The sequence below is a fragment of the Bos taurus genome, chromosome 3 (genome assembly GCF_002263795.3).
Source record: "Bos taurus isolate L1 Dominette 01449 registration number 42190680 breed Hereford chromosome 3, ARS-UCD2.0, whole genome shotgun sequence".
Taxonomy (NCBI): Eukaryota; Metazoa; Chordata; class Mammalia; order Artiodactyla; family Bovidae; genus Bos; species Bos taurus.
Window position 1 is genome coordinate 104,561,823 of NC_037330.1, and position 27,217 is coordinate 104,589,039.

The window sequence follows — 27,217 nt, forward strand, 5'->3', positions numbered from 1 at the left end:
TAGTGAGGCTGGCCCCTATGGGCATCTGGGGTTTTTCTTTAACTCTTCATCAGCTGAACTTCCCCTGCAGGGATGCACCTCCAGTGCCCAGGCCGGATGTGGGGCGCCTTCCACCTGCCAGCAGAGGCCATGCTCTGATGCTTTGGTTCCACAAGGAGGGTGGGGAGGGGAAAGGATGGGCCTCCCTCCTTGTGGTTTTGGGTGGGGCCAGCAGAAGAGCTGGCCCTGGCCGTTCCTGCCCTGGGTGGATACCACCTTGCAGATTGGCCCCTCTTGCCCTAGTAAGACCTGCCCTGTTCAGCTGCTTTCTAAAAAGAAGACAGTTTTATATCATCTTAAAATTACAATTTTAAAATTCTAAAAGCCATATATGATTTAAAAAAAAAAAAGGAAAGGAGTATAGGAATATGTAAGGAAGAAAATGCATGGTCTGAGCCCCATTCATGCAGTCTCACCCCTAGGATGTGCTGACAACTTCATCCCGCAGGTCCTCTGTAGCATTACAGCTACACAGATATGCGTGTGTCTGTGATGCTGCTTTCCCCCTTTTTGCACACCACCCCATTGGTGCAGTCATAAAGAAACTGCCTAACGATGCAGGAGACACAGGAGATGCAGATTCAGTCCCTGGGTAGGGAAGATCCCCTGGAGTGGGAAACGGCAACCAGCTCCAGTATTCCCATCTGGAAAATTCAATGGACAAAGGAGCCTGGCGAACCACAGTCCATGGGGTCGCAAAGAGTGGGACACGGCTGAGCACGCACACACACGCGCATTGAGGGAAAGTGTGTGTAGCAGCTAAGTGTGTAGGCTCTGGACGGAGACAGGAACCAAGGTTCACCACCTGTCAGGTCTCTTTTGCTCACTAAGTCTCATGTGGAAAGTGGGGCCAGCAACAGTGCCTCCCATCCAGCAGGCTGTGACAAGTAAGGGAGGTCACCCCATACTCAACACATAAAGTCACGATGAATTTCTGTCATCAGTCAGAGCAGGTATTTATTTTTAATTAAGAAAAAATATTGCCCCATTATTATACCATTGGGTGGGTTTACCATCATTTACTTATTAGACCAATTCCTTGTGATGGGTATTAAGGTCGTTTCCATGTTCACCAATAAAAATGGTGCTGCTGGCATCATGTGTGCATCTGTGTAAGCTGATTTGTGTGAATTTGTGTGCGTGCACTTGTGAAGCTGCTGGATCAACATAAACTGTGATCACTGCTTTTCTCCAACACTGGATGGGAGCAGTCATTTTCCTCTTTGCCAGTCAAATGGGCAAAAGGTGATACTGACTTTTAATGTATATCTTTTGATTATTAATGAGGCCAAGCATCTTTGCATATATTTATTACACATTTTAATTTCTTGAATAACGATCTGTTTATTTCCTCTCTCCATTTCATTAGCTGTTCGTCTTGTTGTTTTATGGGTGCTTTTTCCATATTATAGATATTGACCCTGTTATATGTATGTTGCAGACATTTGTCTGTCATTTACTTGGTAACCGTCAGCAGGGTCTTCTGTTATATGTAGTGCTTAATATTTTTGTGTGTAGTCAATTTTGTTAATCTCTTCCTATAAGAGGACTGAGATCTGCTTCAGGCTTTGAATGTTATTCTCCAACACTAAATTATACAAATATTCTAATAGTTTTGGTGTTTTCGTGGATTTGCTTGTATGTTTTGTTTTTATCTTTAATTCTGTTGTAAGTGTGGTGCGTGTACTCTATTTAAAGTAGAATTCTCCATCCTCCCTCACTCTGTACCCCACTTTATTATCACACCTTTTATTTTGCCTATGTTTCTTTCCTGCTCATCTCCCCTGGCCAGACCCTCAGCTCCTCCAAAGGCAGAGACCTTTACTGGTTTGTTTATTGCTGCATATGCAATGCCAGAATAATGCCCAACATATAGTAGGCACTAAGTAAATATTTGTCAAATGAATACACAACCAGCCAGTGGTCACCGTTATCTTATTTAAATACTCCCTTCTTTCTCACTAATTTGGAATTCCGTCTTTGGTAGCCTTTCCTGTTTCTTCAATTGTTATTGGCCTTTCCAGATTTTCTCCCTCTTCTTTAGTTATACAATTTATAATTTTCTAAAAAGTCATCAGTTTTCAAATTCACTGACATCAAATTATGCATTTAAACTTAAAATAATTTCTCTTAAATTCCCTTAAATGTAAAGCCATATTAATATATGTGTTAATAGTGTCTTTCTTAGTGCTTATTTGTGATTTTACTGTTCTCTGCTCGTCAGATTAGCCTGCGGTTTCTCCGTGTTGTTTGTCTCAGAGAACCAATTTCTTTCATTGTGGTTGCTGTACTTTTCTCATTCATTCGTTTTTGCTTTCAACTTTGTTCATTTCTCCCTTCTAGATTATTTTGCTTTATTATTTTTCAGCTTCTTGGATTAGATGCTTGATTCATTTAGTTTCAGTCTTCCTTCTTTTATTGTGAAAGTATTTCAGGTCTAAATGCAGCTTTGGCTACATTCCACAGGTTTTTTAAGTAGGATTCTCAGTCTTGTATGTTTATACATGTTCTGCACTTTCAGTTTTGCTGTCCTCTTTGACTCAGATTTAGTTAGCAAAGCATCTTAAAGTTGTCCTGTGTGATTTACTTTATTATTTGCTACTTGTTAGTTTCTAATTCTATGGTATTGAAAACTGACTTTGTGATATCTATGCTGGAATTTGAGACTTTCTTGTAGTCTAGTACAAGAGCGTTTAAGAAAAAGGTGTTTGGTTTCTTGAGTATATATGAAGCTAAGCTTACTATCTGCAGATCCTCTGTGTTTTTCTTATATAAGGTTACTTGTACCATCAAATCTTGAGTCATGAACTTGTTTTGTTTCTTTTGCCTTCTCTTTGTAGTGCTAAGAATGTGTTATTTCATACACTTTATGGTTATGTTGTTCAGGGTGAAGGTAAAGGTTTGTGATTTTTGTTTCTTCTTAGAGTAAGACTCATTAGCAATATAAAATGCCCCATTTTATTCTAACATATTTGTATTTTGTCAGATATTAATACTGACTTGCCTGCATTCTTTTTGTTACTATTTTGCCTATTGATGTCTTTTTGCTGTTTCTTTGATTTCAACCTTTATTAATTTGTATAAATAGCATATGGCCAGATATTTTTTCCCCTACATAATCTCTTGTCTTAAAGTAATTTAATTTGTTTACATTCTTGTATTTATGATGTTTCGTCTTACTCTATATCTTTTGTTTATTATACTTTTCCTTTCTTGTTTTCTTTTCCCTTTACCAACTCTTGCTGGATTAATTGAATTTATCCTCCCTCCCCCACAGTGGTTTAAAAAGGCCTGTATCTTATCTTCCTTCTAGAAATGGTTACCCTTAAATAAAAAACTAAAACCCGTGTTTCTATGTCAATGTCTAGAATTAAACATTATCTAATTTCCAATAAGATGAGACCAATATTACCCACATTTGTTTAGATTCGACTGTACATTTTTCTACTCTCACTGTTCATCATTGTTTCCTGCATATCCTGCCTTGACCTTTCTTGAATTACTTATTCTGATACAGTTTTTATTTTGTTGGAGTAATTCCTTGAGTAATTTTTTTTTAAAGAAAAGATAAGTGGGTGGCATTCTATTTTTAGTGCTTCTCTGTTTGGCTTTGAGACTCGGCTGAGTAACAGTTCTCAGGGTTTTAACTGTTTCCCCTCGATCTCTGTAGTCTTGGCTCTGTTGCCCTCTAGCAGTTAATGATGTAGATGTCAAGCCCAAAGTCAATTTGATTCTCAAAATTTGTATAGACGCTGTCAGAGAGGAAGCTGAGTTCATCACTCACTGGGTAAGGGGAAACTTCTCTTCTATAGCATCTTGGCATGTCTGGAGGAAGGAGGCAAGATCTGGATTTTGTTGACCGTTGGAAGTCCCTTAAAAAGGTATGTCAATGTAGAGCTTGACTAGGATCATGTAAGGAATACACTACAGCAGTCCCAGACCTGTGGAAACAGTGATGAGGAATGTTGAGACGAGGCAAGAGAATCAGAGAAGAGCTGATGGAGCCTTCAGCACATTTCTGTAATGAATAGTCAATCCATCTGCCAGGGCTGGAGTCTCGTGGAAGTGAATCATGCTCACGAAGGCAGTAAGGTGTCTGGGCTGGTGGCTTCTGTCCCCTGCCCTGTGCCCCAACTGTGGTGTTTCTGGCAACTGGAAGCATTCACTCATTATCTGTGGCTCTCAGGAATCCCATCCTTCCTGCCCTGCCCTGCCTCCGTGCCAGTTTCCTGGGTGTTCGGCAGGTGGGCCTTCCCTTGTCCATGTTGGGTGAGACTGACTGAGCTCTGATTAGATTCTCTGTCCTTCCTACTCATCTGCTTTTCCTCAGACTTGCTGGCCAGCGGATGCTGCAATGGATCTTTTCTTTCTTGTACATGTCTCTCTTCATTTCAGTGGTGTTTGGGGGAGAGGAGGGAGATGGATGAGCCCGGTTTGCCATATAGAACCTCAGGTGTGTGTAACATTCCTGGTGACCCTGATGCAGGTGCGTCCACCTGGCTCTCCCACCGGCCACCAGAGGCCAAAGTGGCATTGAGGCGATGCTGAATGAGAGTGAGGAGAGCTCTGGCTCAGTCCTCCCACCTCACCCCATCTTCTCCTCCAGCCACACCCTTGGGCCTGACCGCATTACCTCACTGACTAAAACGGTTCAGTGACCTCACTCCCCTACAAGATCAAGGCCAGACTACCACATATATCAGGGTCTTTCCCTCCCAACTCTCCCCTCATGAGTTACCACTGCCCCTCACCTCTAACCAGAGGGACAGAGTGCAATTTCTTGAACGTTCGGTCAGTTTGGGGGCACGCCCGTTGTTTGAAACGCCCCTCTCTCACACATTCGACACCGTCGGAACTGACTGCTCCTTCCTTTACACCTTTACCGCGCAGCTTAGAACCAGGGATGCTATAAAGCATTCCTTTGACTTCTTGCCCCTCCCACGTCCTTACCCCCAGCTGTGATCCCCTTGAAGGGAGGGACTGAATCTTTGCTGTCTTTAATCTCCAGGATCTGCTACCCAGCCTGGCCCCAGGTAGGCACTGAATGCACATCAGTTAAATGAATGAACAGCCAAATTAGGGTCTAAAGAGAATTGTTCTATGCTGACTGTGTGTGACACACCATGCCAGCTCTAGGGGTAGGGGGATGAGTCAGATGGCCCGCCTCAGCTGTGTGTGTGTGTGTGTTTGCACGCACATGCCCGCTCAGTTGCTCAGTACTGTCCAACTCTGTGACTCCATGGACTATAGTCTGCCAAGCTCCTCTGTCCATGGGATTTTTCAGGCAAGAATACTGGAGTGGGTTGGCATGCCGCCCTCCAGGGGGTCTTCCCGACCCAGGGATTGAACCGACATCTCTTGTGACTCCTGCATTGGTAGGCAGGTTCTTTACCACTGTGCTGCCTGGGAAGCCCTACCAAGGCTTTTTAAGACTCCTGGAATCTGTGGGCATAGAGGGTGCTGTTACATATTCCGAGAGGCCAGCAAATGTGCTGTGGGTATTCTGGGGAGGCAGGGCTTGAGTCCAGTCTGGGGTGAGCTGGCTGAGCTTTCTCAGAAAGGTGGGGAGGATTTGGCCAGAGAGACACGGTTATGGGGAGGGGAGTAAATGTGAACTGAACAAGGTTCAGAGGTGGGAGAGCCTGGACTGTGTTTATAGGATAACATGTTCTGAGACCTTGGTGTTTTTATACTGGGAGGGATAGAGCTAGCTCTTTTTATTAATAATTTGAGATCTATTGGATGGCGTGAGATTGGATCTGGGGATGGTAGAAAAATGTGAAGTCGTGAAAAGTTTAGATGACTTGGACAACAGAATCAGGGAAGACTAGACAGGAGCCACAGCACAAGTTCCGTTACTCTGCTATGTGGTGGTGTGATGCTGCACCGGAGTGTGGGATGGGGCTGGCTGGATTGAGAGCAGTGGTAAAGCAGGGAGGGGACAGCAGAGGGGCTTAGCTGTGCCTTCATAGGAATCAGCAGTAGGATGTAGTTGCCAAAACATGAACTATCCCAAAGCTGTGTCAATAAAAACATGGTGCCCGAAAGAAGGAAGATGGCAGTGCCCCAGACCTGCATGCAGGTTACCTTAGACCTAGATTACTAGAGTAATGAAATAGTATCCATAGTATAACATGGACTGAGCCACGCACCAGGTATTGGTCCAGACCTTCTAGGTGTATGGAATCATTCATCTCCTGGGAGGTACTTGTCATTCTTAGCCCCTCTTATCAGGCACAGCAAGGCTCAGCAACTTTGCAAAGCAGAAGTAATGAGGAGAAGGCCTTAAGTAGAACCCAGGTATCCTGGCCCTAGGAGCCAGGATACCCGTTCTCAGTTGCCAGTCCACATTGCCTCCAGCAGACACACCAGAGTATAGAGTGGTGACTCTAGATTCAACTAGAATGCCTAGGCTTTCTAGATCTTGAAACACGTTCCTCTGCATGTTCTTGTTTGATTCTTAAATCAGCCTGGTAAGCTGGTTATTAAAAACTGATGCAGTAAACGTTGCCTTCCTTGGCCCTCAATGCTCTGTTTTGTTTGGTGATTTGGGGAGTACAATGAGCTCTTATGTCTATTATTGTGTTTAATTCTCACCCAGGCCCCACTATGAGTCACTTTTGCAGGTTGTCTTGGTTTTCTCTTGCTGTGTAACAAATCACCTCCAACCCGGTGGCCAAAAACAAGCCTCCTTTGTAAGCTCGAAGTCCTATAGTTCTGAAGTCTGGCACAGAGTGGCTGGGTTCTCTGCACAGGGCTGCAATCAGGGTATTTGTAGCCTGAGTTCTCATCTGGAGGCTCAGAGGGAAATTTCACTTTTCCAGACTCATTCACTTGTTTGAATCCATGTCCTAGGGAGTTGCGGGGGTTCAGCAGGGGGTTGCTCTCAGCTCCAAGAGGCTTCCCTCAGGTCCTTACCAGATGGCCTCCTCCATCTGCAAGTCAGCAAATGCATGGCGAATCCCTTCCCTGATTCTGAGCCCTATGACTTCCTCTTTTGTGACCAAAAAGAGACAACTCTGCTTTTAAAGAATTTTCTCAATTAGGTCAAGCCCATGGAATAATCTCCCTATTTTAAGGTCAAGTGTGCCTATAACAGAACCTAATTGTAAGAGTAAGATCCATCATATTCACAGTACTGAGGATCATGCAGGATGTGTTCCCCAGGGAGATGGGAAACCTAAGCACCATCTTAGAATTCTGCCTGCTTGCTGATGAGGAAATAGAGGCTCAGAGAAGTTCAGTGTCTGATACAAGGTAGAACATGGTAGGCACCAGGGCCACCACCATCTCCCCAGGCCACTTGGGAATCTGTCCCTGCCCCAAGACAAGCAGGCTGGGAGGAGCCGGGGGCCTGGGCCCTCTGGAATCAGGCGGACAGTGTTCTGTGTGTAAAGAAGTTGACCAGGCAAACTCTTTGATCATGTTTCTTGACTATCCCCTGCAGGATTCGAAGCACGAACCCGGCAGCCTCCAACTAGTTCATGGAGGAGCCTCGAGAGATACTGGCCAGGCGAGCTCTCCCTTGCAGAGGGAAGAACAGAGTGTGAGAGGAGGCAGCTGCCACAGGAGTGGACATGAACGCTGGTTTTCAAAGAGAACAGCGTTTTAGTTTTGGTCATCGCAAGTGGTGCCTTCAACACAGGTAGGAAATGGGCAGTCCTCAAATATGCGGCCTTTCTTGCCTGAGCTTGCTAGAGTCCTTCCTCTTTATAGTGGATGATGGTGATGATGGTGGTGATGATGATGGGGTTGAGGGTTGATGGTGACGCCTCCCTTGAGCCTCCGTGAAAGCTGGACCTCCTCGGGACTTCTGTGGTCAGGAGTACAGCAGAGACCTTGAAAATCAACACTCTTTTGCTCCACACACTGTCTCCCCTCAGATGCAGTTCTGTCTCTCCAGCCCCTCAGATTCCAGTCTGTCCTCGGCAACAACTCCTCTTAAGGGCCCACAATCTCCCTACGCATGCACCTCACTGTATCTCTTGCTGCCGGAGCTCCACTCACTTCTCTGTGCCCCCCGCCCCCCGATGGCTCTTGCCTAAAAAACCCCCTGCCTAGTCAGAGGATCACAACAGAGCAGCATCTTTCAGGGTCCTCCTGGATGTGAAGAAATGAAAGGATATTGGGTTCTCGGTTTGGCCTGCATATGAGAATCACCTGGAGTTTTTAAAAATTCCAATGGCAGGGCCCCACCGTCAGAGAGACTGACTAAATGGGCCTGGGAAAGGCCCCAGCATGGCTAGGCGCGTGCTCTCTCTATATCTATATCTATATCCATTTAATTCATTTTTAGCTCTTCAGGTATGAGTTGTGATTTCAGGTTATAAGTTCACGCTGTGGTTCAGTTTAGGTGTGTAGTGTTAGAAGCTCTTTAGGTCAGGAATATAAATCTCTGGATGTTTTGTCTGGCCGTGGAGTACATCAGAATTATCCAGGGAGGAGAGGGAGGGAGGGAGTGCCTGGGTTTAAAAAGAAAAAGGAAGAAAATAGATTTCTTGGCCCACCCAGACATGCTCTCTGCATCAGGCTCTTGGGGGCTGGGGACACAGGGATCTGTATTTTTATGTTGGTCTAGCCAAGGTCTGGGTGCTTGGGGTCTCTCTCTGGGGCCCCTGGAGATGCCTGTCCTGTGTTTGGGTCTGTGGGCTCAGCTGTGAGTCCCAGCCGATGCTTCCCAGCCTGATGTGCCATGAGCGGTGCTCTTTCTCTTCCTCTAATCAAAAGTTTTCCCACGTACAGAGAGGAGGATAGGGCCTCTGGAAACCCTCAGAAACAGCTGCCTGAACTGTGGGGGGCCTGGGCCTGGGCCTCTGCACACAGCTCAGCAGTGCCACGTGGACCTCCTAGACCCAGGCTATGATCAGGGTTCTCCAGCAGAGATGGAGGAATCATCCCCCGGACTCTAAGGAAGGGTGCCCTGGCATGTGAGCCTCAGTTTGAGGGGATATGTAAATGTGGAACTTAATAGTGGAAACTCTGGATCTTCCCAAGTGCAAATCACAGCTTCAGCATTTACTGGTTTGGGAGGCAGGTTGCTTAGTTTCTGCTTCATGTTTCTTGCTTGGAAAATAGGAGAGTCGTGGCCCTTGCTGCACAGGGCTGCTGGGGAGGTACCGGTGAGGCCCTGGGATGTTGCCAGACACCTAGCCAGGGCTCCCCAAGATGGGGAGCCCTCCAGCTCATGCAAGCAGGTTGGCTCCACTCCGCCCTCCTCACTGTAGCCCTGTGTGTGTCAGCCAGGCTGTGCTTCCTAGTCCCAGTGCCTGAGTTCCTCAGAGCGAGTCAGGGTGAAATTAAGGGCCGATGCTGCACACAGGGCCTGGGCACATTGCAGACAAGATTCAGTCCTGCAGAAACCCCAGCGAGGCTGGTTCTATTGCCTCTTTTGTACAGATAAGGAAACTGAGCACAGAGAGGTCCAGTAATTTAGACAGTCACACATCTAGCAAGGAGCAGAGCCTCTGGCTACAAAAGACACAGTGCTTTCTTCTCCACTAACATGCTTCCTGAAGAATGGCAGTAACAGCTTCAAGGCTGACTCCTGCCCCAGGGATATCTGTGTTTTAATAGAAATCAGTAGGACCATAATACATACGGATGAGTCCCCCTTCCTCGGCATCCTGGGACACCTCATGGTACCTTGATTTAGCATTTGTCTCCTTTCATATCCATCGCGGTTAGCTGTACATGGTCTGCTCCACTGGCAGTCTCAGGGCAGGGTCTGGATTTAGGCAGCTTGGTGTACAGTAGACATCTGAACTAAGCTAGAAATAGAAACTCCTGAGGGTTGCAGGCAGAGATATGGGGACACTATCGTGGGGAATGCAGATGGAGAATCCTCCCCAGACCCGGCACTAGCCCTCTCCTTCTTTACTCTCACACTCTCTTTTTCTGTCCACGGAGTCCCTGCCAGCTGCATGGAAGAATCTTTAGGACGTGGGACTGACCCAGAGGGAAACGAGCTATCAGTTCCAGCGAGAGATCTCGTCCCCACCCCTTCCCGTGCTCCCTCTGGGAATACAAGCGTATGTGACTCTGCTGACTCAGTGCTTCTGGAGTGTCCAGGCACACAGGGCCCACTGCTGGCACAGCTTCCCCCAGCCACCAGCGGGGAAGCTAGAATACCTGGCATCTGAGTGAGGTGGAGGGCTCAGGCCCAGGCTGGCAGGGGTGCCAGGCAGGAGCCAACCATGTGCCAGCCTTCAGTGACCTTGCAGAATCCCTCGTGCCGGCGGTGTGGGTGGGGGCGGGGGGCGGGGGCCGGGGGGCATGGGGGGTGGTAATTAGCATTATCTGAGGCTTGGAAATGAATATGTTACGTTACGTATTTGTGGAGTCGTGGCCCCTCACATTTAGTATAGTCCTGGACTGGGGCTCTCTCCAGAATAAATGTGATTTCTGAATGAGTGATTAGAGGGTGAATCTAATTTGGAAATGGGTATGAAAGCATTTTCTCAGCAGCAAAGCTTTCTGCTAGTAGTTTTCAAGCTTTTGGAGTTTTAGAAACCATTTAAAAAAGTCAAATCCTGCACGGAATGCCAAGTTAAAGTGGTAGTTTATTAACACCCATTTATTTTCTAAGTTCAAAATTTTAACATCTATTTATTATGAGCATCCATTAACAGAGCAATGATTCAGCTTTGATGCATAAAAACATTAGAAGCTCAGGGTCTAGATCAGGAATCAGCAAACTACAGCCTATGGACCTAACCCAGGCTGCTGCCTGATTTGCGTAAATGAAATCTTTTTGGAACACCGCCATGCCATTCGTTTAAACATTATTTATGGCGACTTTCCCACTCTAATGGCAGAGTTGAAGAGTTGTGACAAAGACTGTCTGTCCCACAAAGCCAAAAATATTTACTCTTTGGCCCTCTATAGAAGAAGTTTTCTGGTGCCTGTTCTAGATGGTCGTTGAATCGGTATATCAGCTGTAACATCCAGGATCACTTTGTCTTTTTTTGTTTTGTTTGGCTTGGTTGCATGGTATTAAGAAAGTTCTAAATCATGTCACTAAAACGATGTGAATTGGTAACAGATTTGTCACAGCCGACCGTGCAGCCCAGGATGGGCCTTTAGTTTAATGTTATGTGGACATTTGGGGAGGAGGAAAAGGGAATTCTGGTTTGTATCACTAACAGTATCAAACATTTGCTTGAATTCCTTCTTCTTACAACACTCAGGAAGCATACAGTCATTTGTGACATCTTCATGGTAATCCATGTAATCCATTCTCATATCACTGAAAGCTTTAGCATGTACTGGTTTGTGTGGTTTTACAGAGGTGTGTATCGTCCTGAATTTCAAAAACAACAACATAAAGATGCCCAGTAAAGAGCTCCAATCTTTCTGGTTGAAGACACATTTCAATCCTGAAGTTCCAGATCCACCAAGATCTGCACAAACCACATTCAGCTGGCCACACCCATTGTTAAGAGTGCCATTGAACACCTTTGGATGTGCAGGTCCGTTTTCCCTAACAGTTTTAACAGGATTCAAACTACATTGTCACCTGACATTTGAAGAACCTCTGAAACACCTCTGCAGAACACGATTTGAAAACCGGTCCTTTGGCAAATATTGGTGGTTCTCTTTTCTGTGCTGAAGGACAGAGGATGCAGCCAAGGATGCTGAGGGTTGGGGTTGGGAGGCTGAGCAGGAAGTAGTGAAAGTTGGCTAAGGACAGAAGCGAGGTGATGCTGTCAATGGTGGAGAGGCTCAGGGGGCAGGGGAGGGGCATTGGTAATGGAAAAAGTGCTTGGGAAACACAGAGAAGTCCAGGAGCCCCTGCTGAAGCTGGGAGGTGTCTCCTAACAATTGATGACCTAAACACAGTTCTCCAGGGCTGCTCTGAAAGCTTCCAGCCGTAGGCTTGGAAAGAAAGGTCCAGAAGATTAAAATATGCTCCAAGAAATGGTAGGGGAGGATGTGGAAGGCACATACAAATCGCTTCTAATCATCATGCTGAGGACCTTTGAGGCCAGTCAGCAGATCAAGACACGGGAAGGGAGCAAGGGAGATGAAGAGGGGTGGCAGAGGGGTCCTCTGGGTCAGCTCACTAAATCAGTTTATGCAGGAGGCAGACACGTGAGCATGGGCGATACTTGCCAGTGACCTGAATGGGGACAGATGTCAAGGCCCCAAGGAGGGGGTGACTGGGGCTGGACAGTGACTTTGAGCATTCGAGGCAAAGCCCACACAGCCAGGAATAAAACCCAGGAGTCCCAGCTCCCAGGCCCCCTGCTTTCCCTGGGTGGGTGCAGAGAAGGGAGGGGCAGGCTGGTGGCTTTGGGAGGCTGTGGGCTGGAGAAGGCCTCTCACAGATAAAAAAGCATGAGTTCTTTCTGAGGTTTTGCTGCTCACCCCATAGAAAAAGAACATTTTTAGATTTTAAAAGGATGACCTCATTTTTTTTCTTATTTACATAGCCCTGTTTGTTTATATAGCCCTTTAAAAATAGCCAGCGTGTGCTAAGCTTAGTGCTCTCTCCCACCACCAGCGGCAGAGCCACTGTGTGGGGAGAAACACCTTTTCATCTAAGAGAGGGGCAGCCTTGTTTCCGAGGACAGATGGGAGCAAAACGGGACAGGTAGGAAGTTTCGTGGTTTTTCGTGTCGCTCTTCCAAAATAGCCACACGCCTGCCTCCCACTTCCTGCCTGACTCGACTCAGATCGATTTTCTCCTGCCGAGGACTTGTGTTCCGTGAATTCTCAGCTAAGCTTGAAGGGATCCGTCAACAAGCAAACAGGCTTGAGCCCAGAGACCTTGAGCTTGGCATTTTGCATCCCAACTCTGCTTCTTCCCAGCTGTGTGACTTTGGGCAAGCTGCTTCACCTCTCTGTGCCCCATCCGTGAGATGGGGATACCTGCAGTGGCTGTGCAGATTAAGTGAGGGAGTACATGTAAAAGGCTTAACCTGAGGCGGGCACACAGCAACTCTTAATAACCCTCCTAATCAACAACAGCAATTGTGATAGCCATCTCCTCACCTGGACAGTTCGTTATAGCAGTCTCCCAGCTGTCTTCACTTCCTGTTGGCTTGTCTGCTCCAGCCCATCCCTGTGCTGGCCCAGAGTAATAAAAAGATGAAGCACCAATCTGACCATGCTGTCTCTTGCTTAAAATCCACCCACAGTTTTCAACCACTATGGCCTGGATCCGCAGAACTTTCTTAAAATGGCCAAATGTAAATCTTTTAAGCTTGGCCACCCGTACAGCCTTTTGCAGCTACTCATCTTCACCATTGTAACATGTAAGCAGCCATGAACAGTGTGTAGAAGAATGGGCGTGCCTGAATTCCAGTAAAACTTCACGGACAAAAACAGGCAGCAGGCTGGATTTGCCAACCCCTGACCTACAGGACGAGTCTAACTCCTTAGCTCAGCATTCCCAGCCCAGCGGTTCCTGTCTTCTCCATCCCTCTTACTCCTCCTCCCCGGCTCTGGTGGAACTCCTCATGCTTGACCCCTTGCACATTCTTTCTGGACTTTCCTCCTCTGCCTCCAGTGTGACCCTCCCCCATGGCATTAGGAATCTTTACTCTGGGAGTCTGTGGTCCCCTGTCTTCACGTCTACTCTGTTTTCACTGTTAGAGAGGGCATCCCCAGGCAGGGACTCTGCCTTCCTCCTTCCTATGACACTGCAGTGAAGCTTCGGTCTTTGTAGAGGCTCAATAAGCACTTGTGTTTGAACACAAATATCTGTGAGACAGATGGGCACCCTCGGGGAGCTTACGGGATGGTTAGGAAGCTAGAATGTGAGCTGGTGAAAAGCCAGCCAGGGTACTGATTACAAATCAGAGGAAGGAGAAGGCATTTGAGTTGGACCTTACAGTGTAGACAAAAGACTATCAAAGATAGGGAGGTCAGGAAGGCTTTCTGTGCTGGGGAAATGGCAGGAGAAGATCAGACTCAGTTTTGGGTTCAGGGTGATGAATGGACAGACCAGTAGGGTGAGGGTCTGATCAGGGGCTGGGGTGGGTCGTGAGGGAGTTTGGACTTTCTCCTGTGAGCCAGAATTTCCCTAAGTGTGATCCACAGCTCTCTCTCTACTCGAACAGAATTTCCTCGGCTGTTACTTTAAAATGCAGCTTCTCGGATTCTGTCTCAGACTGGAAGCTAGGAGCTGCAGAGGGGTTGAGGCCATGGTCTATAAGAGGCTGCAACATGTTCGGGGGTGATGGTCATAAACTGATGATCTTCTCATGGACATCACCTGCAGGTATTACCGCCAGGCTTAGGAGAGGCCAGGTAGGAATTTTTATCTTCTCCCAAAGCAGAGGAGGACATCCAAGCTCAGAAACAGCAAAGAACTTGCCCGAGGTCACACCACAAATTACTTGCAGATTTGGGCCTGACTAGTTTTGGAACATGGCCTGGGGTGGTCCTAGAGGTTTCACAGAGGGAGGAGGACTCATGGGGACTGTCCCCAGTGACAAGTCAGCGAGAAAGTGAAAGTGTTAGTCACTCAGTTGTGCGCCCCTCTATGTGAGCCCGTGGACCAGGCAGGCTCCTCTGTCCATGAAATTCTCCAGGCAAGAATACTGAAGTAGATACCATTCCCTTCTCTAGAGGATCTTCCCAACCCAGGGATTGAACCTGAGTCTCCTGCATGGGAGGCAAATCCTTTACCGTCTGAGCCACCAGGGAAGCCCCCAGATGTTGAACAAATGAGGGAATGGGTGGGGCAGGTGGATGGATGGACAATATGGGGGCAGAGGAGAATGGAATTCTGAGGTAGTTCTGATGTTGCAAGCCTGGAGGTTTAGGAGAATGGTAATACCAGAGGCAGAGGAGGAGAAAAGATGAGTTTGGTGCTAAGCATATTGAGTTTGAGAGGCCAGCGGGATGCCAAGCCAAGATGCTGGCCGCTGGAAATGTAGGGTTGGGGAGTTCCAGGGAACAGGGCTGGTGTTCTACGCAGCTGTGGAAGCTGCTGATGGGATAAGGTGAGAAATGCCAAGAGAGACAAGTAGGGGATTAAGGACCAAAGCTTGAGGACTGAGCACAGGCATCCAGGAAGAAAAGGCTCGGATGAAAGACTCAGAGAAGTGCTCAGAGGGCCAGGAGCAGAGTCAGGATGGGCCAGGGCAGACAAAGAAAAGAGAGATTTCAACAGTCAGTCACCTGGGTAGCTCAGCTTGGGCCCCTCTTTAGAATAAAACCAGCCAACCTCAGAGAAACTGTGCCATAGGTAAATAAAAATGTCAATCCAAATGAAACCCAAATCACGAGTTTCTGTTTGCTTGGGATTTGTGCTCCTGGCCAGCGGAGCTGCAGGTATGGGCGAGCGAGTGAATCCTGGGCCCGCCTGTCCCACCTGTCAGGACAAGCCCTGCCCTTTGGGCTCTGCCGGTTCTGGTTGGCATGCTTTCTGGGGATCCCTTTGTTGCTCGGAGCCTTCACCTTCCTCTCCTATGCCTAACTGTTCCCCTTCCCTTCCACTTCCCTCTTTATTCATTCGACAGATATTTCTTTGGGGGAATAGAGCTCTGTGCAGAGGATCTTAGCTGAGGTCCCCAACCCCAGTAGGGGCTACCACTCACCCACTGGAGAGCTTCAAGAAACAGAAAGATTCCTGGGCTTGCAGATTCAAGTTGCCTCAAAGCAGGGAGGAGCCAGTCGTGCCTGGGCCCTCACACCCCCGTCTGGGCAGCCTCTGTGTGGCCGCCTCTGTGAATGAGCCATTCTGGGTCAGCTCTGCCTGGGCCGGGTTGGGGAAGCACTGAGGCCCGGGTGTCTGGGTGTTTCCCCCTTAAGTCCCTGTAAATATAGCATCTGGGCCATCTCCCAGCTGGCCTCCCGGGAGGCTTCAGAGTCTCTGATTTCGCTGATCCTGCATGTGCCCCTAAACTCATCCCCTCCCCCAACTCCTAACACATGCACATACTCACACACACTATGCCACAAGGACACCAGGACCTCCATCACCAGTATCCACCCTAACAGAGGTATATCATCCTTAAAGCCCACCTTGCCTGGACAGAAGTTGCCACGTACTGTATTAAGAGTCACCAAGTCGTTAAGATACACAAAGAGTTGGACATGACTCGAGAGACTGAACAAGAACAACAGCAACAACCATTTAAGGTGACAACACACACAAATGCCTGCCTCTTGCAGGGGGAAGATAGACAAATATGTTGTCACCTTATCACACACTGTTTTATGAGATATTAGAGATACGAATCTATTATCTATAAAAGAAGTATAAAGATATTATCTTTTACTTATATAAAGTGTGTGGTGACAGTGACAAGATGGCATCAGGAAAGGAATCAGGTGGTCAGGATGGGCCTGCCTGAGAAGTGGCATCTGAGCAAAGACCTGGGCATGGACAGAGGAGCCTGGCAGGCTACAGTCCCTGGGGTTCCAAAGGAGTTGGACATGACTTAGTGAGTAAACAACAAACTAGCAAAGGGGTGAGGGAGTGAGCCCTGGGGCATCCGGGCAAGAGTGTTCTGGGCAGAGGTGGGAACCTGCCAGGTGGGAACAGCAAGGAGGCCAGCGTGACTGGAGGGGTAGGGGTTGGGGAAGAGGAGGAACAGAGGCTGGAGAGGTGATGGCAGAGGGTGAACGTGTGCAGGTAATTGAGAAGCTACTGGAGGTCCAAGCCCTGGAGTGGCCTGGTCTGCTGAATGTTCTAGAAAGGCCACCTGGCTACGTGTGAAGACCACACTGCAGGAAGCCAGGTTAGCATGGCAGGCTGGTGCTCTCATCAAGAAGTGATAGTGCGGCCAGGGTGGCAGCCTTGGGAAGTGGTTGGATTCTGCGTGCAGTCTGAAGGCAGAGCCGACGTGATCCACCAACAGATGGGAGGTGTAGTGTGAGAAAAGGAGATTGGGCAGGAGAGCCCTGCTGGTGCTCAAATTTGCTCACGTTGCTCTCAGGCTTGTCAGCTTCTCTAAGCCTCAGTTTCCTCATCTGGAAAATGGGGCCATTGGATCGATGACTTCCAGGTCTCTTCTGGCTTGAAAACTCACCACTTCAGCTTAAGTCACTGGTGGCTAGGGATCTTAGCCAGGCTAAGTCACTGGTGGATCAGGGAAGGCTTTGAGAATGTGAGGTGGGACCTGGGCTTTAAAAGGGGGGCTTATACCAGACACAACTGACCGAGAAGAGACAGGAGAGGGGAGTTCCGGGCAGAGGAAGCGGCTGGAACACAGACTAGTAAGCGTGGCCATGAGGCCAGAGAGTGGTGCTGGGGCCCAGGACCACGTGAGGAGGATTCCAGGGCTACAGGGATGGGCAAGCTATGCTCTCTGGAATAAACCAGCAGGTTCAGGGCCCGAGCATTTTCTGCAAACACTGAGGCCCTCAATTTTGAGCCTGTTCAGATGGATACACTCAGGCAGGAAGCAACAAGGCTTGGCTGCTGTCCGGGGAGAGTTCACCTCCTGGCCCGGCATTGCATAACCGCAGAGTCTGCTGAGTGCAAGGAGACTCTTCTGTGTGGCAGCCAGAGTGGCAAGCCTGGTGGCTCCGGGCTCTGGCACCGACCCGTAGCGGAACAAACAGCCTCCCTTCCCAGATAATGGCCCTCATTGAGCATTGTGTCTATGGCCAGCACCCAGCGCAGGGCAACTCAGCCTGGGTAAGTTTCCTCTCTTGGCTGCTTAGCAAAATATTTACACTACGCCTTTCTAGTAAGACGGTTCCTAGGAACCAGCAGGCAGACAAGCTAGAGAAAAGTGCCCCCCAGTGACCTTGCTCCTGGCTCAGAGAGATGCTTTTGAAAACCCGGTGTGTGAACCTGGGTTGGTCATTGCCCTCCAGGGCTCTTTCATAAAATAAGGTATTGAGCTGAAAGATATGTGAAGTTCTATCTGGCTCCAATATTATTGGCATTTTCTCTAAGCAAAGAATAAGTCCGTTTTCTCATTGGGTGAGGGTAGAATTGGTCTGTCCTTTAATGTTTCACAAAGGGCCTCTTTCTCAGGAAGGCCTGTGTGTGAATTGGGGGAAACTGAGATAAGAACTCTGAACCCCCACTGACTTGGATCTCTCCTCCCGCACTGTTCGCACCAGCAAAAATGCTGCCCTCTGTGTGTGTGTGTGTGTGTTTCAGTGGGGAGGAGGTCATTCTAGAGGATGCTGCACTTTAAGAGGTATCTGGACCAGCCATAGGGACAACCAACCATGTGATCAGAGGCTACTGCTGCCAAGTCGCGTCAGTCATGTCCGACTCTGTGCGACCCCATAGACGGCAGCCTACCAGGCTCCACCATCCCTGGGAGTCTCCAGGCAAGAACACTGGAGTGGGTTGCCATTTCCTTCTCCAATGCATGAGACTGAAAAGTGAAAGTGAAGTCACTCAGTCATGTCTGACTCAGCGACCCCATGGACTGCAGCCTACCAGGCTCCTCCATCCATGGGATTTTCCAGGCAAGAGTACTGGAGTGGGTTGCCGTTGCCTTCTCCAGTGATCAGAGGGACACTTGGGAAAACTGGGAAAGAGGACTGTCATCAACCATCACAAGGGTCATCTTGGAAAAGAGGGGGTCAGAGGTATGAGGTGGGCAGAGAGCATTATATTAGCAGAGAGAAGGCACATTTGCTATAAGACTGCTGTTGCTAAGTCACTTCAGTCGTGTCCAACTCTCTGCGACCCCATGGACCACAGCCCACCAGGCTCCTCCATCCATGGGATTCTCCAGGCAAGAATACTGGAGTGGGTTGCCATTTAGTACTGATTTATTCATGTATTAATATTTAACAAATATATTTAATTTTTAAAAAATATTTCCAACAGCAACAAAGCACACAATAATAGGAAAAACAGCAGTAAACTCATCATCCCACTTAAAAAGACTTCAACAAACAAAGCAGAAGGTACTGCATATCTCTTTGCAATTGCAGACCCTTCCCTGCCCAAACCCCCAGAGAAGACGATCATGCAGACCTTGGTGTTAACATCTCAAGGTTGTTCCCTGAGCGCTTACTATGTGCCCAGCAGACTTCACCCTGGGGAACAAAACAGACACAGTTCCCACCCTCACAGGGCTTGCTGTGGAGTTGGGTGAGACCCCGGTCCCTCTTATAGAGGGCTTCAGTAGCATCAGTCTTTGGTTATGTAAATGGTCACCAGGCCATCTGGGGCAATGATACAGACGAGGCTGGAAGAAGTCCTGACAACCGCCATCACCAGTCTTGTGATCGGGGCAATTCTTCTGCTCCCTGGCCCCCTGCATGTCTGTCTGTCACACGTGGGCTTATAATAGGATTACACTCTTGGGTCCTTCCAGCTCTATGATTATGGGATGTGATGGGGGAACCTAAATCACATCTGCCTGGGGACTGGCTCCATCACTCGCAGGCAGAGATAATGGGCAGTTTTGCTTTTCCTGAAAGGGGTACATCCCAGTGCCTTGGGAATGTAAAGGGAGGAGGGGCTCTTGTGCTGGACACAAATCATTAGTAGAACATTAGGTGGTTTTAGGGAAACACGGGTGGAATCCTTATTTTTTTTTTAATTTTTATTGGAGTACAGTAGGTTTACCGAGTTATGTTAGTTTCTCAGTTCAGTTCAGTTCAGTTCATTCGCTCAGTCGTGTCTGACTCTTTGCAACCCCATGAATCGCAGCACGCCAGGCCTCCCTGTCCATCACCAACTCCCGGAGTTCACCCAGACTCATGTCCATCGAGTCAGTGATGCCATCTAGCCATCTCATCCTCTGTCATCCCCTTCTCCTCCTGCCTTCAGTCTTTCCCAGCATCAGGGTTTTTCCAATGAGTCAGTTATTCGTGTCAGGTGGCCAAAGTACTGGAGTTTCAGCTTCAGCATCAGTGCTTCCAAAGAATATTCAGGACTTATTTCCTTTAGGATTGACTGGTTGGATCTCCTTGTAGTCCAAGGAACTCTCAAGAGTCTTCTCCAACACCACAGTTCAAAAGCATCATTTCTTCAGCACTCAGGTTTCTTAATAGTCCATCCATACATGACCACTGGAAAAACCATAGCTTTGACTAGACGGTCCTTTGTTGGCAAACTAATGTTTATGCTTTTTAATATACTGTCTAGGTTGGTCATAGCTTTTCTTCCAAGGAGCAAGTGTCTTTTAATTTCATGGCTTCAGTCACCATCTGCAGTGATTTTGGAGCCCAAGAAAATAAAGTCTCTCACTGTTTCCCCATCTATTTGCCATGAAGTGATGGGACTGGATGCCATGATCTTAGTTTTTTGAATGTTGAGTGTTAAGCCAACTTTTTCACTCTCCTCTTTCACTTTCATCAAGAGGCTCTTCAGTTCCTCTTCACTTTCTGCCATAAGGGTGGTATATGAAACAGTATGAACAGTACTGTTCCTACTGAACAGTATGAAAAGGCAAAAAGATATGACACTGAAAGATGAACTCCCCAGGTCGGTAGGTGCCAATATGCTACTGGAAAAGAGTGGAGAAATAACTCCAGAAGGAATGAAGACATGGAGCCAAGGCAAAAAGAACACCCAGCTGTGGATGTAACTGGTGATGGAAGTAAAGTCCAATGCTATAAAGAGCAATATTGCATAGGAACCTGGAATGTTAGGTCCATGAATCAACGTAAATTAGAAGTGGTCAAACAGGAGATGGCAAGAGTGAACATCGACATTTTAGGAATCAGTGAACTAAAATGGACTGGAATGGGTGAATTTAAGGCAGATGACCATTATATAAATCTGACACTGTTTCCACTGTTTCCCCATCTATTTCCCATGAAGTGATGGGACCAGATGCCATGATCTTAGTTTTCTGAATGTTGAGTTTTAGCCAACTTTTTCACTCTCCTCTTTTACTTTCATCAAGAGGCTTTTTAGTTCCTCTTCACTTTCTGCCATAAGGGTGGTGTCATCTGCATATCTGAGGTTACTGATATTTCTCCCGGCAATCTTGATTCCAGCTTGGGCTTCTTCCAGTTCAGCGTTTCTCATGATGTACTCTGCATATAAGTTAAATAAGCAGGGTGACTATTTTGGGGGGCTCCAAAATCACTGCAGATGGTGATTGCAGCCATGAAATTAAAAGACACTTACTCCTTGGAAGGAAAGTTATGACCAACCTAGATAGCATATTCAAAAGCAGAGACATTACTTTGCCAACAAAGGTCCATCTTGTCAAGGCCATGGTTTTTCCAGTAGTCATGTATGGATGGGAGAGTTGGACTGTGAAGAAAGCTGAGGAAGAATTGATGCTTTTGAACTGTGGTGTTGGAGAAGACTCTTGAGAGTCCCTTGGACTGCAAGGAGATCCAACCAGTCCATTCTGAAGGAGATCAGCCCTGGGTGTTCTTTGGAAGGAATGATGCTAAAGCTGAAACTCCAGAACTCTGGCCACCTCATGCGGAGAGTTGACTCATTGGAAAAGACTGATGCTGGGAGGGATTGGGGGCAGGAGGAGAAGGGGACGACAGAGGATGAGATGGCTGGATGGTATCACCGACTCGATGGACATGAGGTTGAGTGAACTCCGGGAGTTGGTGATGGACAGGGAGGCCTGGCGTGCTGCAATTCATGGGGTCGCAAAGAGTCAGACATGACTGAGTGACTGAACTGAACTGAACTGAGGGCAAGAATCTCTTCAAAGAAATTGAGTAGCCCTCATAGTCAACAAGAGAGTCCAAAATGCAGTTCTTGGGTGCAATCTCAAAAATGACAGAATGATCTCTGTTCATTTCCAAGGCAAACCAGTCAATATCACAATGATCCAAGTCTATGCCCCAACCACTAATGCTGAAGAAGCTGAAGTTGAACAGTTCTATGAAGACCTACAAGACCTTCTAGAACTGACGACCAAAAAAGATGTCCTTTTCATCATATGGGGACTGGAATGCAAAAGTAGGAAGTCAAGAGATACCTGGAGTAACAGGCAAATTTGGCCTTGGAGTACAAAATGAACCAGGGCAAAGGCTAACAGAATTTTGCCAAGAGAATGCACTGGTCATAGCAAACACTCTCTTTAAACAACAAAAGAGAAGACTCTACACATGGACATCACCAAATGGTCAATACTGAAATCAGATTGATTCTATTCTTTGCAGCCAAAGATAGAAAAGCTCTATACAGTCAGTTTCTGTTAGTTTCTGGTATACAGCAAAGTGAGTCAGTTATACATATACATGTATCCACTCTCATTTTTTTTATTCTTTTCCCATATGGGTTATTGCAGAGTATTGAGTGGAATTCCCTGTGCTATACAGCAGGTCCTTATTAGTTATGTATTTTATATATAGTGGTATGTATATATCAGTCCCAATCTTCCAATGTATCCCTCCCCACCATCCTTTGGTAACCATAAGTTTATTTTCTACATCTGTGCCTCTACTTCTGTTTTGTAAATAAGTTCATTTGTACCGTTTTTCTTTAGAGTCCATATATAAGCAATATCATGTTACTTGTCTTTCTGTGTCTGACTTACTTCACTCAGTATGACAATCTCTAGGTCTATGCATGTTGCTGCAAATGGCATTATTTTGTTCTTTTTATGACTAATATTCCATGGTATATATATATACCACATTTTCCTTATTTATTCATCTGTTGATGGACATTTAGGTTGCTTCTGTGTCCTGGCTGTTGTAAATAATGCTGCAGTGAACATCGGGATGCATGTATCTTGTTGAATTATGGTTTTCTCCAAGTATATACCCAGGAGTGGGATTGCTGGGTCACATGTTAGTTCTATTTTAAGGTTTTTAATAAACCTCCATACTCATCTCCATAGTGGCTATATTTACATTCCTACCAACAGTGTAGGAAGGTTTCCTTTTCTCCACACCCTCTCCAGCATTTCTCATCTGTAGATTTTTTGATGGTGGCCATTCTGAGTAGTGTGAGGTGATACCTCATTCTAGTTTTGATTTGTGTTTCTCTAACGATTAGTGATGTTAAGCATCTTTTCATGGGCTTTTTGTTCATCTATATGTCTTCTTTGGACAAACTTCTATTTAGATCTTCTGTCCATTTTTTTGATTGGGTTATTTGATTTTTAGATATTGAACTGCATGTGCTGTTTTTATATCTTGGAGATTAATCCCTTTTTGATTGCTTCTTTTGCCAGTACTTTCTCCCATTCTGAGGGTTGTCTGTTTGTTTTGTTTATGGTTTCCTTTGCTATGCAAAACTTTTAAGCTCCATTAGATCCCATTTGTCTATTTTTGTTTTTATTTTCATTATTCTAAGAGGTGGATCAAAAAAGATCTTGCTGTGATTTATGTCAAAGGGTATTCTGCCTAAATAGATCTTTAATCCATTTTGAGTTTATTTGTGTTCATGGTGTTAGAGAGTATTCTAATTTCATTCTTTTACATGCATTAATAGCTTTCCAGTTTTCCAAACACCTCTTATTGAAGAGGCTGTCTGTTCTCCATTTGTCATAGATTAGGTGACCACAGGTGTGTGGGTTTATCTCTATCTATCTTGTTCCATTGATCTATATTTCTGGTTTTGTGCCAGTAACATACTGTTTTGATTACTGTAGCTTTGTAATATAGTCCAAACTCAGTGAGCCTGATTCCTCCAGCTCAATTTTTTCTTTCTCAAGATTGTTGTGGCTATCCAGGGTCTTTTGTGTTTCCATGCAAATTGTAAAAAATTTTGTTCTAGTACTGTGAAAAATATGACTGGTAATTTGATAAGGATTGCATTGAATCTGTAGATTGCTTTGGGCAGTATAGTCATTTTGATTCTTGCAATATTGATTCTTCCAATACAAGAACATGATATATCTCTCCATCTATTTGTGTTGTCTTTGAGTTCTTTCATCAGAGTCTTATAGTTTTCTGTGTATAGTTCTATTGCCTCCTTAGGTAGGTTTATCTATTCCTAGGTATTTTATTCTTTTTGATATAATAGTAAACAAGATTTTTTTCCCCTTAACTTCTCTTTCTGATCATTCATTGTCAGTGTATAGGAATGCCAGGGATTTCTGTGTATTAATTTTGTATCCTGTGAGTTTACCAAATCCATTAATGAGCTCTAGCAGTTTTCTGGTAGCATTCTTAGGATTTTCTATGTATAGTATCATGTCATCTGTAAACAGTGACAGTTTTGCTTCTTTTTCCATTTGGATTCCTTGTATTTCTTTTTCTTTCTGAATGCTGTGGCCTGACTTCCAAAACCATGTTGGATAATAGTGATGAGAGTGCACATCCTTATCTTGTTCCTGATCTTAGAGGAAGTGCTTTTAGTTTATCACCATTGAGAATGATGTTTCCTGACATTTGTTGAGTATAGTCTGTATTATGTTGAGGTGGGTTTCCTCTATGCCTAGTTTCTGGGGAGTTTTTTTTTTAATCATTAATGGGTGTAGAATTTTGTCAGAAGCTTTTTCTGCATCTATTGAGATGATCATACAGTTTTTATACAATCTCCCAAGACTGAACCAGAAAGAAATAGAAAATATGAACTGACCAATAACAAGTAATGAAATCAAAACTATGATTTAAAAATCTTTCCAAGAAAAATCTTTCAACAAACAAAAGTCCAGGTCCAGATGGCTTCATAGGTGAATTCTATCAAACATTTAGAGACGAGTGAATATCTACTCTTCTCAAACTCTTCCAAAAAAGTTCAGAGGAGGAACACTCCCAAGCTTATCCTCTGAGGCCACCACCCTGAAACCAAAACCAAACAAAGATATCACAAAAAGAGAAATTGCACTGATAAACACAGATGCAAAAATCCTCAACAAAATACTAGCAAACAGAATCCACCAGCACGTTAGACAAATCATACACCACGAAATCCCTTATTTTTAAGAGTAATTTCTTAGTATTATTAAAACAGTTCCCTATGATCCCTATTACTATGATGAGGCTGTGTTTTAACAAGTCAGATTCAAGTCAATGTAAATAAAAGTTTTATATAAATAACAGTACAGATGGTATGTGTTTCTGGTGAAATGTGGCACAGTGGACACCAAATCCACCAATTTCCCAAACAAGAACTAATGATGTAAAGGGTGGGGCCCACCTGGCATCTTTAGAGGCCAGCAGAGCCAGCCCGGAGCTGGCGCGTCACAGCCCAAGAAGTATTAGAGGAATGACTCCGTGAATGGCTCCCTATTTGAAACAGGACGAGAGAAATTCCCTTCAGATCTTAATGCCAAGAAGGGCTGCGCTTTCTCTGAGAAACTGCTGTGCTTATCGTCCAGAGACTGGGAAGGTACGGCTCACTGTGTTGTCCTTACTTCTTTTACTGCCAGGAAGCCCTGCCCTGACCTGGGGCCCAAACAGAGCCAGCACGTGGGGCTCCTAAGTTTCTCCGCTATGTTCTTCACCCCCCTTCTGCTCTAGACCTTACGTATTCCATTTTCCCTTAGTCCATGTGCCAACTTTAACTTGAGCTCCAGTTTTGTTTCTGTAAACTACCTCAGGTCCTCTGTGGAATAAAGCAAGTTAAAATTGGGGGCAAGTTAAAATTGAATGAAACAACTAACTAATGAATTAATCAATTCCTATACAAGCTGCTTAAGACCAAAGCGCTGTTGGCTCCGCCTAGCCTGTTGGGATTTCCTGCCAGGAGGCGCTGCTTCCCAGCTATGCCTGGGTTACACAGAGACGGTGGCCACTGCCAGTCCTGCACCCCTAGATCTGAACCAGCCAAGCCCTGGGGATTCACACCTTAAGGATTTAAGCTTTGAAGCCACCTCAGAAGTGAGACTCTCCTTCCAGACTCAGGGCTGGACACCCCCCTCTCCGCACCAGAGAACGGAGTTTGCAGGCAACTGTTCCCTTAGGCATCCCTGAGTACACTGCAGGGCTTCGAGCCCCTGTGTAACTGGCTCTTTCCCACTGGTTCTGCTGTTGACCCCAGACTGTGCGGGCTGTGATACCATCTCCTGTCTGACTCCCACACTTCTCGTCTCCACAGATCTGCTGCCAGGCCCCATGCTGTCCTGATGGCCCACAGTGCCCCCTCCAAACTGCATAATCTCCCTGGCATTATGGCCTCAGAACTTCTGGGGGCCAGGGTGCTCTGAGAAGCACCATAAACACTAATATTTTTAAAGCAATTGGCTAAAAGCATTATGCTGGTTAAAGAAGCCAGACACAAATGACCACGTACTGTATGGTTCCATTTATATGAAACAGAAAGTAGATAAATTAGCAGTTGCCAGGGAGTGGAGGGGAGGGGAATGTGGATTGACTGTTAAGGGGTATGAGCTTTCTTTTTGGAATGGTGAAAATGCTTTGAAATTGCACAATGATGGTTGCACAATTTCATGCATATACTAAAACCACTTAATCGTACATGTTAAAAGGTGAAATTTACTGTATATGAATTATACTAGAGATCATCTGATAGAGTATGTTCCAAAAAGCAAGTTCCAAATAGAGCATGTTCATGACAGAGGCACTCAAAGTTTAGAAAATTCTATTTATTAATAGATTAATATATTCTCTGGGCTTCTCAGGTGCTGCTAGTGATAAAGAAACCCCCCTGTCAGTGCAGGAGACATGAGAGACATGGGTTCTATCCCTGAGTTGTGAAGACCTCTGGAGGAGGGCATGGAAAACCACTTCAACATTCTTACCTGGAGAATCCCATGGACAGATCGGCCTGACTATATTCTCTAGTTTTGAAAATGAATATACCCCCTTTTCCAGAAAGGAATCAAAGTGACTTCTGTAAACTATTCATTAGCTAAGGTTTTCCATGATTAAAACTTCATTCATTCTTTCACTTATGAACACCCATAAGTGTTTACCATTGGGCAGGCACAGAGAACATCAAGGGGATTAAAACACAGCTCTGCTCTCTAAAATCTATAGCTGGGGATATGACATGTTGAACTATCAGTACAGTGAGGGATACAACAGAAACTGTCTTGAGCCCAGCATGTACTGAGCAATCAAGAATTGGCAGCGGTATTTGCCATAGGCGAAGGGAGCTAGGAGTGACCTGGGCAGGGAGACAGGGATATGATCCTGTTTGGGAAAAAGAAATCACTCACTTGGGCCAAAACCGATTATGAAACCCATTTGGAGAGGTTTGCGGCATGTTAGAAGGACTTGGAGTTCTTGGGAAGGGAATGGGGAGTTCCTGCAGGCCAGTGAGCCGGGCTCTGTCTTGCCTGGAACCCTGGGAGGTGACTCAGCAGTCAGTGGTCCTGGCTGACCTCCACCACTCCCTCCCCAGGGCATCCCTGTAGTTTCCCCTTCCAGGCACCCCAGAGCCTCTCAGCCTGAGTCCTGGAAG

General features: G+C 46.1%; 1 protein-coding gene across 4 annotated transcripts in view; it reads left to right on the forward strand.

Annotated features, from left to right (window-relative positions):
• The window catches only part of HIVEP3 (HIVEP zinc finger 3), a 565,238-nt gene that overhangs the window by 452,691 nt on the left and 85,330 nt on the right, over positions 1-27,217 (forward strand). For all 4 annotated transcript variants that reach the window (XM_059885184.1, XM_059885183.1, XM_059885185.1 and 1 more), the window contains one exon: positions 7,487-7,684. The gene's annotated coding sequence lies outside the window, so the exon portion shown is untranslated. The remainder of the gene's footprint in view (positions 1-7,486; positions 7,685-27,217) is intronic.